General features: G+C 48.3%; 1 protein-coding gene across 1 annotated transcript in view; it reads right to left on the bottom strand.

The window, feature by feature from the left end:
• Positions 1-16479, bottom strand: part of LOC132818109 (inositol-trisphosphate 3-kinase A-like) — a 99132-nt gene that overhangs the window by 20489 nt on the left and 62164 nt on the right. The gene's annotated exons all lie outside the window — the stretch shown is intronic.

Raw genomic sequence — 16479 nt, forward strand, 5'->3', positions numbered from 1 at the left:
ATTGATATACACCACACCCCTCACTGTAACACCGATATACCTCACACCCCTCACTGTAACACCGATATAGCCCACACTCCTCACTGTAACACTGATGTACTCCACATCTCTCACTGTAACACCGATATACCACACGCCTCACTGTAACACTGATATACCCCACACCCCTCACTGTAACACCGATATACCCCACACCTCTCACTGTAACACCGATATACCCCACACCCCTCACTGTAACACCGATACACCCCACACCCCTCACTGTAACACCGATACACCCCACACCCCTCACTGTAACACCTTTATACCTCACACCCCACACTGTAACACCGATATACCCCACACCCCTCACTGTAACACTGATATACCCCACATCCGTCAGTGAAACACCGATATACCCCACACCCCTCACTGTAACACCGATATATCCCACACCCCTCACTGTAACATTGATATATCCCACATATCTCACTCTAACACTGATATACCCCACACCCCTCACTGTAACACTCATATACCCCACACCCCTCACTGTAACACCGATATACCCCACACTCCTCACTGTAACACCGATATACCCCACACCCCTCACTGGAACACCGATATACCTCACACTCCTCACTGTAAAACCGATATGCCCCACACCCCTCACTGTAACACCGATATACACCACACCCCTCACTGTAACACCGATATATAGCCCACACCCCTCACTGTAACACCGATATACCTCACACTCCTCACTGTAACGCCGATATGCCCCACACCCCTCACTGTAACACCGATATACCCCACACTCCTCACTGTAACACCGATATACCCCACACCCCTCACTGTAACATTGATATATCCCACAGACCTCACTCTAACACTGATATACCCCGCACCCCTCACTGTAACAATGATATACCTCACACACCCTTCACTGTAACACTGATGCACCCCACACCCCTCACTGTAACACCGATATATCCCACACTCCTCACTGTAACACTGATATACCCCACACCGCTCACTGTAACACCGATATACCCCACACCTCTCACTGTAACACCGATATACCCCACACCCCTCACTGTAACACCGATATACCCCACATCCCTCACTGTAACACTGATATACCCTACACCCCTCACTGTAACACCGATACACCCCACACCCCTCACTGTAACACCGATACACCCCACACCCCTCACTATAACACCGATATACCTCACACCCCTCACTGTAACACCGATATACCCCACACCCCTCACTGTAACACCGATATACCCCACACCCATCACTGTAACACTGATATACCCCACACCCCTCACTGTAACACTGATATACCCCACACACCTCACTGTAACACCGATATACCCCACTCCCCTCACTGTAACACTGATATACCCCACACTGTAACACCGATATACCTCACACTATGCACTGTAACACCGGTATACCTCACACCCCTCACTGTCACACCAATATACCCCACGCCCCTCACTGTAACACTGATATACCCCACACCCCTCACTGTAACACTGATATACCCCACACCCCTCACTGTAACACCGATGTTCCCCACACCCCTCACTGTAACACTGATATACCCCACACCCCTCACTGTAACACCGATATCCCCCACACCCCTCACTGTAACACTGATATATCCCACATCCCTCACTGTAACATTGATATATCCCACATATCTCACTCTAACACTGATATACCCCACACCCCTCACTGTAACACCGATATACCCCACACTCCTCACTGTAACACCGATATACCCCCCACACCTCACTGTAACACCGATATACCCCACACTCCTCACTCTAACACTGATATACCCCACACTCCTCACTCTAACACCGATATACCCCACACCCCTCACTGTAACACCGATATATCCCACACCCCTCACTGTAACACTGATATACACCACACCCCTCACTGTAACACCGATATCCCCCACACCCCTCACTGTAACACTGATATATCCCACATCCCTCACTGTAATACCGATATACCTCACACCCTCACTGTAACACCGATATACCCCATTCCCCTCACTGTAACACTGATATACCCCACACTGTAACACCGATATACCTCACACTACGCACTGTAACACCGGTATACCTCACACCCCTCACTGTCACACCAATATACCCCACACCCCTCACTGTAACACCGATATACCCCACACCCCTCACTGTAACACTGATATACCTCACATCGCTCACTGTAACACTGATATACCCCACACCCCTCACTATAACACCGATATGCCCCACGCCCCTCACTGTAACACCGATATACCCCACACCCCTCACTGTAACACCGATATACCCCACAACCCTCACTGTAACACTGATATACCCCACACCCCTCACTGTAACACCGATGTACCCCACACCCCTCACTGTAACACTGATATACCCCACACCCCTCACTGTAACACCGATATCCCCCACACCCCTCACTGTAACACCGATATACCCCACACCCCTCACTGTAACACTGATATACCCCACACCCCTCACTGTAACACTGATATACCCCACACCTCTCACTGTAACACCGATACACCTCACACCCCTCACTGTAACACCGATATACCCCACACCCCTCACTGTAACACCGATATACCCCACATCCCTCACTGTAACACTGATATACCCCACACCCCTCACTGTAACACTGATATACCCCACACCCCTCACTGTAACACCAATATACCTCACACCCCTCACTGTAACACCGATATCCCCCACACCCCTCACTGTAACACTGATATACCCCACACCTCTCACTGTAACACTGATATACCCCACACCTCTCACTGTAACACCGATACACTCCACACCCCTCACTATAACACTGATATATCCCACACCCATCACTGTAACACCGATATATCCCACATATCTCACTCTAACACTGATATACCCCACACCCCTCACTGTAACACTGATATACCCCACACCCCTCACTGTAACATTGATATACCCCACACCCCTCATTGTAACACACACATACCTCACACTCCTCACTGTAACACCGATATGCCCCACACCCCTCACTGTAACACCGATATACACCACACCCCTCACTGTAACACCGATATATCCCACACCCCTCACTGTAACACCGATATACCCCACACCCCTCACTGTAACATCGATATACACCACATCCCTCACTGTAACACCGACATACACCACACCCCTCACTATAACACTGATATATCCCACACCCATCACTGTAACACCGATATATCCCACATATCTCACTCTAACACTGATATACCCCATACCCCTCACTGTAACACCGATATACCACACACTCCTCACTGTAACACCGATATACCCCACACACCTCACTGTAACACCGATATACCCCACACTCCTCACTGTAACACCGATATATCCCACACCCCTCACTGTAACACTGATATATCCCACACCCTTCAGTGTAACACCGATATACTCCACACCCCTCACTGTAACACTGATATATCCCACACCCTTCAGTGTAACACCGATATACTCCACACCCCTCACTGTAACACTGATATATCCCACATCCCTCAGTGTAACACTGATATACCCCACACCCCTCACTGTAACATTGATATACCCCACACCCCTCATTGTAACACACATATACCTCACACTCCTCACTGTAACACCGATATGCCCCACACCCTTCACTGTAACACCGATATACACCCCACCCCTCACTGTAACACCGATATACCCCACACTCCTCACTCTAACACCGATATACCCCACACCCCTCACTGTAACACCGATATATCCCACACCCCTCACTGTAACACCGATATAGCCCACACCCTTCACTGTAACACCGATATACCTCACACTCCTCACTGTAACACCGATATGCCCCACACCCCTCACTGTAACACCGATATACACCACACCCCTCACTGTAACACCGATATACCTCACACCCCTCACTGTAACACCGATATAGCCCACACTCCTCACTGTAACACTGATGTACTCCACATCTCTCACTGTAACACCGATATACCACACGCCTCACTGTAACACTGATATACCCCACACCCCTCACTGTAACACCGATATACTCCACACCTCTCACTGTAACACCGATATACCCCACACCCCTCACTGTAACACCGATACACCCCACACCCCTCACTGTAACACCGATACACCCCACACCCCTCACTGTAACACCTTTATACCTCACACCCCTCACTGTAACACCGATATACCCCACACCCCTCACTGTAACACTGATATACCCCACATCCCTCAGTGAAACACCGATATACCCCACACCCCTCACTGTAACACCGATATATCCCACACCCCTCACTGTAACATTGATATATCCCACATATCTCACTCTAACACTGATATACCCCACACCCCTCACTGTAACACTCATATACCCCACACCCCTCACTGTAACACCGATATACCCCACACTCCTCACTGTAACACCGATATACCCCACACACCTCACTGTAACACCGATATGCCCCACACCCCTCACTGTAATACCGATATACACCACACCCCTCACTGTAACACCGATATATAGCCCACACCCCTCACTGTAACACCGATATACCTCACACTCCTCACTGTAACGCCGATATGCCCCACACCCCTCACTGTAACACCGATATACACCACACCCCTCACTGTAACACCGATATACCCCACACCCCTCACTGTAACATTGATATACACCACACCCCTCACTGTAACACCGATATACCTCACACCCCTCACTGTAACACCGATATAGCCCACACTCCTCACTGTAACACTGATGTACTCCACATCTCTCACTGTAACACCGATATACCACACGCCTCACTGTAACACTGATATACCCCACACCCCTCACTGTAACACCGATATACCCCACACCTCTCACTGTAACACCGATATACCCCACACCCTTCACTGTAACACCGATACACCCCACACCCCTCACTGTAACACCTTTATACCTCACACCCCTCACTGTAACACCGATATACCCCACACCCCTCACTGTAACACTGATATACCCCACATCCCTCAGTGAAACACCGATATACCCCACACCCCTCACTGTAACACCGATATATCCCACACCCCTCACTGTAACATTGATATATCCCACATATCTCACTCTAACACTGATATACCCCACACCCCTCACTGTAACACTCATATACCCCACACCCCTCACTGTAACACCGATATACCCCACACTCCTCATTGTAACACCGATATACCCCACACACCTCACTGTAACACCGATATACCCCACACCCCTCACTGTAACACCGATATACCTCACACTCCTCACTGTAACACCAATATGCCCCACACCCCTCACTGTAACACCGATATACACCACACCCCTCACTGTAACACCGATATATAGCCCACACCCCTCACAGTAACACCGATATACCTCACACTCCTCACTGTAACGCCGATATGCCCCACACCCCTCACTGTAATACCGATATACACCACACCCCTCACTGTAACACCGATATACCCCACACCCCTCACTGTAACATTGATATACCTCACACACCCTTCACTGTAACACTGATACACCCCACACCCCTCACTGTAACACCGATATATCCCACACTCCTCACTGTAACACTGATATACCCCACATCTCTCACTGTAACACCGATATACCACACGCCTCACTGTAACACCGATATACCCCACACCCCTCACTGTAACACCGATATACCCCACACCTCTCACTGTAACACCGATATACCCCACACCCCTCACTGTAACACCGATACACCCCACACCCCTCACTGTAACACCGATACACCCCACACCCCTCACTGTAACACCTTTATACCTCACACTCCTCACTGTAACACCGATATACCCCACACCCCTCACTGTAACACTGATATACCCCACATCCCTCAGTGAAACACCGATATACCCCACACCCCTCACTGTAACACCGATATATCCCACACCCCTCACTGTAACATTGATATATCCCACATATCTCACTCTAACACTGATATACCCCACACCCCTCACTGTAACACTCATATACCCCACACCCCTCACTGTAACACCGATATACCCCACACTCCTCACTGTAACACCGATATACCCCACACACCTCACTGTAACACCGATATGCCCCACACCCCTCACTGTAATACCGATATACACCACACCCTTCACTGTAACACCGATATATAGCCCACACCCCTCACTGTAACACCGATATACCTCACACTCCTCACTGTAACGCCGATATGCCCCACACCCCTCACTGTAATACCGATATACACCACACCCCTCACTGTAACACCGATATACCCCACACCCCTCACTGTAACATTGATATACACCACACCCCTCACTGTAACACCGATATACCTCACACCCCTCACTGTAACACCGATATAGCCCACACTCCTCACTGTAACACTGATGTACTCCACATCTCTCACTGTAACACCAATATACCACACGCCTCACTGTAACACTGATATACCCCACACCCCTCACTGTAACACCGATATACCCCACACCTCTCACTGTAACACCGATATACCCCACACCCTTCACTGTAACACCGATACACCCCACACCCCTCACTGTAACACCTTTATACCTCACACCCCTCACTGTAACACCGATATACCCCACACCCCTCACTGTAACACCGATACACCCCACACCCCTCACTGTAACACCTTTATACCTCACACCCCTCACTGTAACACCGATATACCCCACACCCCTCACTGTAACACTGATATACCCCACATCCCTCAGTGAAACACCGATATACCCCACACCCCTCACTGTAACACCGATATATCCCACACCCCTCACTGTAACATTGATATATCCCACATATCTCACTCTAACACTGATATACCCCACACCCCTCACTGTAACACTCATATACCCCACACCCCTCACTGTAACACCGATATACCCCACACTCCTCACTGTAACACCGATATACCCCACACACCTCACTGTAACACCGATATACCCCACACCCCTCACTGTAACACCGATATACCTCACACTCCTCACTGTAACGCCGATATGCCCCACACCCCTCACTGTAACACCGATATACACCACACCCCTCACTGTAACACCGATATACCCCACACCCCTCACTGTAACATTGATATACCTCACACACCCTTCACTGTAACACTGATACACCCCACACCCCTCACTGTAACACCGATATATCCCACACTCCTCACTGTAACACTGATATACCCCACATCTCTCACTGTAACACCGATATACCACACGCCTCACTGTAACACTGATATACCCCACACCGCTCACTGTAACACCGATATACCCCACACCTCTCACTGTAACACCGATATACCCCACACCCCTCACTGTAACACCGATATACCCCACATCCCTCACTGTAACACTGATATACCCTACACCCCTCACTGTAACACCGATACACCCCACACCCCTCACTGTAACACCGATACACCCCACACCCCTCACTATAACACCGATATACCTCACACCCCTCACTGTAACACCGATATACCCCACACCACTCACTGTAACACCGATATACCCCACACCCCTCACTGTAACACCGATATATCCCACACCCATCACTGTAACACTGATATACCCCACACCCCTCACTGTAACACTGATATACCCCAAACACCTCACTGTAACACCGATATACCCCACTCCCCTCACTATAACACCGATATACCTCACACCCCTCACTGTAACACCGATATACCCCACACCCCTCACTGTAACACCGATATACCCCACACCCCTCACTGTAACACCGATATATCCCACACCCATCACTGTAACACGGATATACCCCACACTGTAACACCGATATACCTCACACTATGCACTGTAACACCGGTATACCTCACACCCCTCACTGTCACACCAATATACCCCACGCCCCTCACTGTAACACTGATATACCCCACACCCCTCACTGTAACACTGATATACCCCACACCCCTCACTGTAACACCGATGTACCCCACACCCCTCACTGTAACACTGATGTACCCCACACCCCTCACTGTAACACTGATATACCCCACATCCCTCAGTGAAACACCGATATACCCCACACCCCTCACTGTAACACCGATATATCCCACACCCCTCACTGTAACATTGATATATCCCACATATCTCACTCTAACACTGATATACCCCACACCCCTCACTGTAACACTGATATACCCCACACCCCTCACTGTAACACCGATATACCCCACACTCCTCATTGTAACACCGATATACCCCACACACCTCACTGTAACACCGATATACCCCACACCCCTCACTGTAACACCGATATACCTCACACTCCTCACTGTAACGCCGATATGCCCCACACCCCTCACTGTAATACCGATATACACCACACCCCTCACTGTAACACCGATATACCCCACACCCCTCACTGTAACATTGATATACCTCACACACCCTTCACTGTAACACTGATACACCCCACACCCCTCACTGTAACACCGATATATCCCACACTCCTCACTGTAACACTGCTATACCCCACATCTCTCACTGTAACACCGATATACCACACGCCTCACTGTAACACTGATATACCCCACACCGCTCACTGTAACACCGATATACCCCACACCTCTCACTGTAACACCGATATACCCCACACCCCTCACTGTAACACCGATATACCCCACATCCCTCACTGTAACACTGATATACCCTACACCCCTCACTGTAACACCGATACACCCCACACCCCTCACTGTAACACCGATACACCCCACACCCCTCACTATAACACCGATATACCTCACACCCCTCACTGTAACACCGATATACCCCACACCCCTCACTGTAACACCGATATACCCCACACCCCTCACTGTAACACCGATATATCCCACACCCATCACTGTAACACTGATATACCCCACACCCCTCACTGTAACACTGATATACCCCAAACACCTCACTGTAACACCGATATACCCCACTCCCCTCACTGTAACACTGATATACCCCACACTGTAACACCGATATACCTCACACTATGCACTGTAACACCGGTATACCTCACACCCCTCACTGTCACACCAATATACCCCACGCCCCTCACTGTAACACTGATATACCCCACACCCCTCACTGTAACACCGATGTACCCCACACCCCTCACTGTAACACTGATATACCCCACACCCCTCACTGTAACACCGATATCCCCCACACCCCTCACTGTAACACTGATATATCCCACATCCCTCACTGTAACATTGATATATCCCACATATCTCACTCTAACACTGATATACCCCACACCCCTCACTGTAACACCGATATACCCCACACTCCTCACTGTAACACCGATATACCCCCCACACCTCACTGTAACACCGATATACCCCACACTCCTCACTCTAACACTGATATACTCCACACTCCTCACTCTAACACCGATATACCCCACACCCCTCACTGTAACATCGATATATCCCACACCCCTCACTGTAACACTGATATACACCACACCCCTCACTGTAACACCGATATCCCCCACACCCCTCACTGTAACACTGATATATCCCACATCCCTCACTGTAATACCGATATACCTCACACCCTCACTGTAACACCGATATACCCCATTCCCCTCACTGTAACACTGATATACCCCACACTGTAACACCGATATACCTCACACTACGCACTGTAACACCGGTATACCTCACACCCCTCACTGTCACACCAATATACCCCACACCCCTCACTGTAACACCGATATACCCCACACCCCTCACTGTAACACTGATATACCTCACATCGCTCACTGTAACACTGATATACCCCACACCCCTCACTATAACACCGATATGCCCCACGCCCCTCACTGTAACACCGATATACCCCACACCCCTCACTGTAACACCGATATACCCCACAACCCTCACTGTAACACTGATATACCCCACACCCCTCACTGTAACACCGATGTACCCCACACCCCTCACTGTAACACTGATATACCCCACACCCCTCACTGTAACACCGATATCCCCCACACCCCTCACTGTAACACCGATATACCCCACACCCCTCACTGTAACACTGATATACCCCACACCCCTCACTGTAACACTGATATACCCCACACCTCTCACTGTAACACCGATACACCTCACACCCCTCACTGTAACACCGATATACCCCACACCCCTCACTGTAACACCGATATACCCCACATCCCTCACTGTAACACTGATATACCCCACACCCCTCACTGTAACACTGATATACCCCACACCCCTCACTGTAACACCAATATACCTCACACCCCTCACTGTAACACCGATATCCCCCACACCCCTCACTGTAACACTGATATACCCCACACCTCTCACTGTAACACTGATATACCCCACACCTCTCACTGTAACACCGATACACTCCACACTCCGCACTTTAACACTGATATACCCCATTATAACGCTCTTTGATGAAACTGAAACCATTAAAATCGATTACCGCATCATTATCACATTGCTCTTTGTGCAATGGTAATTGCTGTGAGTTGGTTGTTATCATTCCCTTCATTACAGGATTAACTAAAGCCCAAAAGTACAGTACCTCATTGCTTCCTCATGACCTTTAACCCATCCTCATGTCATTAATTTAAAAAATCTTGCATTTATTTAGCGTCTGTCCAGACATGAGTGCATCCCATATGTTGTACCACCAAGCAAGTCTTTTTGAAGAGCAGTCATTATTGTAATGTTGAAAACACAGCAGCCAACCCTCACTCAACAAAATCGGCGAATTGATGTGTGATAAGGAGCAGATAATTTGTTTTTAATCACCAAAGGTAATTGCTCAATGTCAATACTGACAAGGGCTGCAGTGAGAAATTCCATCTGTTCTTGTTTGGAGTAGGACACGTGTTCTTTTACGTCCACCTTACAGGGCATATAGTACTCAAACAGTGCACTTCTGAGAGTGTAGTGCTCTCTCAGCACTGCACTGGAGCGTCTGCTTAGATATTCAGTTCAAGATTCTCGAATTGGTCTTGAACCCAAAATTTCTGACAAGAGTCCAACTGAGCGCAGCTGACACACAAACCATATTGTATCTATTTAAGTCCTTTCTTGATGGGTTTTCATTTGGCTTAACAGCGGTTAGATGCTAAGTGTTATCTCAAATGAGAGTGTTCTAACACCCCTGTGCTGAAAATCAGCTCTGTAGAGCACACTTCTGACGACAGGGTCAAAACCACAGCAGCACACAAGGGCAATGCCAAGAAGATAAAGCCAGAGCCCGAACATAACTGTCGATGATATCTCTATCCAGGAAGAGGCTTCTGGGCCCACACAAGATTTTCCACCTGAAGTAACCGATGAAGTCATGAAGGAAGAAAAGGACCACACAACAATGATCGGTCAATGGATGGAGTGTGTTGCGAAAAGAGTTCCACTTCATAGAGGCAAAGAAGGGAGGGTGAGGCAGAACCTGCCTTTGGTAACAGTCAGCCATCTGACAATGTCTGGTCACTAATTATTAATGTTACCACTGAATTAGGAGTGTACCACTTCCCTACTGTGTTCTCTCTCTCTCTCATTCTCTCTCTCTCGCACAAACACACACACACACACACACACGTAGAGGAACCTTCATTATCTGAACGAAATGGGCAGGCACTATTTTGTTCAGATAGTTGATTATTCGGTGACTTGACTTAATACCTCTCCTCTGGGGCTCAGCACACCCCGTGCAGCAGCACAGCGCGTGGGAGCCCCACCCCAACCCTGTCCCAACACCGCCCCCAACCTCTGTCCACCCAACCCACCAACAACCCCCTCCATCCGCCCCGGCCTGCACCGCGTCCCCGCGCCCTCGCGCCACACCCACCGTCCAGCCCCCGTCTGCACTCCCACCCCCGTGCACCCCCCTTCCCCTCCGGGGCAGCCGGAGTGGACGCCAACAGTAGGACAGCGGCTGCCTTTGTGGGGAAAGTCTCCAAACACACACATACACACACCTTTTTGACAAGTTCCACTTTTGCCCTGTACCGGACAACGTTAGAGAGAATATCTGGGGGGGGGGGGGCGGGGTTCAGGGATCACCCCTATGCAGAACTCCAGAGAAAGTGGGGGTGAGGTCAGTCATTTGAAGACGGTGCCTGGGCTCCCATTGATGTCCAGGAGTGTTGTTGGCAGCGTTTCACAATGACAAAAGACACGATCAGGGTTGAAACTGCTCTTTAACGTAATGTTTCCATCAGGACCTCGAGATCTCCTTCGGATAATCTCATATTCAGATAATTGACATTCGGATAATCGATGTTCCTCTGTAATTCAGTATTAGAAACAGGTTCTGTTCTCCTCCACATACACAAAAACTCCTGTTCAGTGCATCATATTTAGGAAATTCTCTTCACTCCTTTCTATAAGAAAGACTGTAATTGCAGTTCGCTATCATATAGATGGAAACTGCTGATTTCTGTAATATAGTCAGAACTGGTCTTCTCTAAAATGTTATCGTGGACTGCTGTTCTCCACAGTAACTACAATTAACTGTTATCTACAATTAACAAATAAAGCTCTAGTTTATTGCAAACAAAACTTACTCAACCAAACGTGTAAAGATTAACAAAACATATACAACTGTCTTTTTTGAAAACTAACCTTCACATACCTCACACACTCACCTCCCCCACAAAATTGGGGGAAAAATTATACTCGGCAGAATGTTATCTTAGTATTTTGTCTGAGCATGGATTTTCACTCAAAAATAAATATTCACTGATTAGCCTGAAGATTGCGCTGCAGCTCCAGTCACTTTACACACAGGCTGTTAGCAAGGCAATGTCGTCCCGGATCAGTTATACTTCACTTTGTTGGAGATAGTGGTGTAAATTTCAAATCCACCTCTAGGAATTCTGCACTTGTGGCAAGGAGATCTTCCAGATGGATTTGCAGAGGAAGAGAAAGAAGGCAGAGTCTTTGCTCCAGAGCCATGGTATCTCAGATTCTCTGTGCCCCAATCTAATATCTTTTTCTCAACGACAGATTAGGTACGCACCTTGTGGCGAGTTTAGTGACAGACTCCCAGTAAGGAGCTTACTGACTCAGGCTGAAGACAGGCAGGTGACTGGAGAAAGCCTCCCTGTAGTTACACTGAGGGCAGAGGAAGTTGTGGGGGTGGGGGATGCTGACAACATCTCCATTAACTATTCCAGCCCGCCAACCCATTGATAAACATATACCAGAGAGTCACACGCCACCCCAGTGGAAACATGCTCCCTCCACAACGATGGTCTGGTCACGCTGGCCACAGTTTACCTCTACAAACTGCTTTCAACTGGAGGAGCCTTTATGACCTCCCTCCTACAATGGCAGTGCCAAGCTTCTGCCTGGGGATACGGTCATCCAGAGCATTTCAATGGTGATTCCATCGACAAAGGCACTCCTGACTCCCACCTGGACAGGCTCCCCCAAGGTAACAGGTTAGTTGCCCCTCGCCCCCACGGTCAGGCAACCTGCAGAAGCAAGCAGTGGGCAGCCATTCCACCAGGAAACACCAGCGGTGAGACTCATTACTGCAGGGCCTGACTCCCAATGCCACTGGGGAAACTATCTCAGTGGCAGGCTTAGGAATCAGCCTTCACTCACCCTTAGTTCTGGGTCCCACTCCAGGATCTTAAATGACAATTGACACTCCAGTGCAGTACCGAGAGAGTGCCGTGCCACACCTTTCAGGTAGGAAATTAAGCTGTGGTCCTTTGCAGGTGAATGCAAAAGACCCTGGGATGTTAATGGAGAAAGAACAGGGTATTTCTCCCATTGCTATGTTCCATATTGATGTCTCAATCCACATTACTACAAAGAGAATAGCTGCTCACTCATTTCATTCTTGCTGCTATGCAAGAATTGGCTATCATGTTTTTTACCAACACAACAGTTCAGATGCAGAGACAATCTCACTACATTACCAGAGGGAACTCCACAGGTTTTGCTTGAAATAGAGAGCATCCTTTTCTGTTCATCAGAGATTGGCACTACATCCATAAAAATCTACTCCCTGCACCAGCGACACTCAGTAGTAGCTGTGTGTGCCCACTACATGATGCACAGCAGACATTCGTGAAGCCTCCTCAGACAGCAAACCCACGAACACTCCCATCTCAAAGGAAGGCAACTTCACCAGTTGCAAGTTCTCTTCCAAACCCACTCACCATCCTGACTTGGAAATATATCATTGTTCCTTCAGTGTCACTGGGTCGAAATCCTGGAATTCTCTCCCTATGGCATTGTGGGTCAACCTACAGCAATTGGACTGCAGTGGTTCAAGAAAGCAGCTCACCTCATCACCGTCTCAAGGGTTGTTCCAGCAATGGTTTGACCCACATTCTATGAATGAATAGGAATGACAGAAGGTGGGGCCTGGGTTCAATGCTGGAAAGCTGTTTCAGGAGACAAGCACTCCTCCATAAAGGCCGGACTGGAGTGTTAGCCTGGATGATTAGCCTGCATTATCTCAAGTATCTGAAGTAGGGTATGGAACGCACACTCTCCAATTGCCCCTTTCAGAGGCAAGGGTTACGCTGTCAGGTCTTAAAGACGAGGTAGTGGGCCAGCTGAACTGGCATGTTCCTGTTGGAAGTGCAACATTGCTGATCCTCACATGGTGAATATACACTGAACATTTGTGTTTCCTTATATTCCTCATGGAGCACCGTGTGTATGGAGATGTTTTAAGGTGCAGGCCAGATGAATAGTTGGATGATGTAAGTACCATGGACTGCCTGCCCTGTATTTAAAAAGGAACATGTGGAAATTCAATAATAACTCAGACATGACAGCTCGGGAAGTTCAGTGGGATTGACTGAAGCAAACAAGTTCGATTGTGGTTTTCAAGCAGTGGAGTCCTAGAGGGGAAACACAGATCCGGTGTCGATAAAGATCTACGTAGTTGTCAGCTACATGCTTCTTATCTCTCCTTGGTGAGCTAGCATTCTACAAACCAGCCAATCAGAGAAACAGACTGGAAGCTGCAGTACAAAAACAGAAGTGTTGGTTGTCTGTTGTTTGCGCGTATGTGAGAGAGGGGGTGGTCACAGACACCTGAGGCTAAACCATTTGTGACTGCTGCTCCAAATCTCATTAGCTGTGTAAGGGATGCAAACTGTATAGTCCAGTCAGTCTCGAAACACACTGCAAACGCAAGCGACTTAGGGCCAAGGAGTAAATGGAAGGGCTTGCTGAGCTGGATTGAGACATGTAGCGTTTGCAGCCTGACACTTATTGACAATCATATCCCGTCCTGTTGATGAGCCTTGCAGCCTAACTGCTCACTGTGCAAATCCTGGTGTGGCCTCTCACTATAGCCCAGTCTAACTGGTCACTGGTCTGCCCTGGTCCAGTAGTTCACTGGACTGGTCTAAGTTCAACAACAAGAACAATACACTCTTACCACACTTGTAATGTTGGAAGACACTCTACAGGGCCGTAAATCAAAACAAAACTAGCACTGAGGCTCATGACACCATCTGACTAACAGCTTGGTAAAAGATAGTTTTGAAGCCATGTTCTCAAGGAAGGAACGGTAGAGATTTGAAAATGTTTAAGAAGGGAATCACTTACAGTCTTGGTAAACGAAGGCCCAGTCACCCACAGCCCAGAGACAAAAAACAGGGGATACTCAAGTATTTAGAATGGGAGCTACATGGATATCCCAGAGTGGTGCAGTCAGAGCAGCTTTTAGAGTCAGGGAGCTTTGAAGCCCCAGAGCAAATAGAGAAGAATATAGATCCCAGGTAAACTGGGGCCCTCAGACTTTTGTTATTCATTCACGGGATGAGGCCATCTCTGGCCAGGCGAGTATTTACTGCCCATCTCTAATTGCCCAGAGGGCAGTTAAGAGTCAACCACATTGCTGTGGGTCTGGAGTCACATGGAGACAAGACCAGGCAAGGATGGCAGTTTCCTTCCCTAAATGACATTAGTGAGCCAGATCGGTTTTTACAAGAATCGATAAATAATTTCATGAGTTATCAGACTCTTCATTGCAGATTTCTTTTAATTGAATTCAAATTCCACTAGATGTTGTGGTGGGATTTGAATCCCAGAAGATTACCTGGATCTCTGCATGAACAGCCCAACAATAATATCATTGTCTGCCCTAGTACCAGAGAGAACAGAAATTTAGACAAGTGCAAGTTGAGGAAGTTTTACAATGGGAGAAGAACACTGGAACAATCAATTTTCAATGGTCCATTCAAATTGGTCATCACTCTGTATGTGAAGAATGAAAGCGAGCATGTGGATACGGCTGTCACCATTATAAAGCAGCAGAGACTGAAGATTTTGTCTGCACCATGAACCTTAACCTTTCACCTACATTTGTTGATAAATAACATGCCTTGTGC

Source organism: Hemiscyllium ocellatum, chromosome 8 (assembly GCF_020745735.1).
Source record: "Hemiscyllium ocellatum isolate sHemOce1 chromosome 8, sHemOce1.pat.X.cur, whole genome shotgun sequence".
NCBI classification, from domain to species: Eukaryota; Metazoa; Chordata; class Chondrichthyes; order Orectolobiformes; family Hemiscylliidae; genus Hemiscyllium; species Hemiscyllium ocellatum.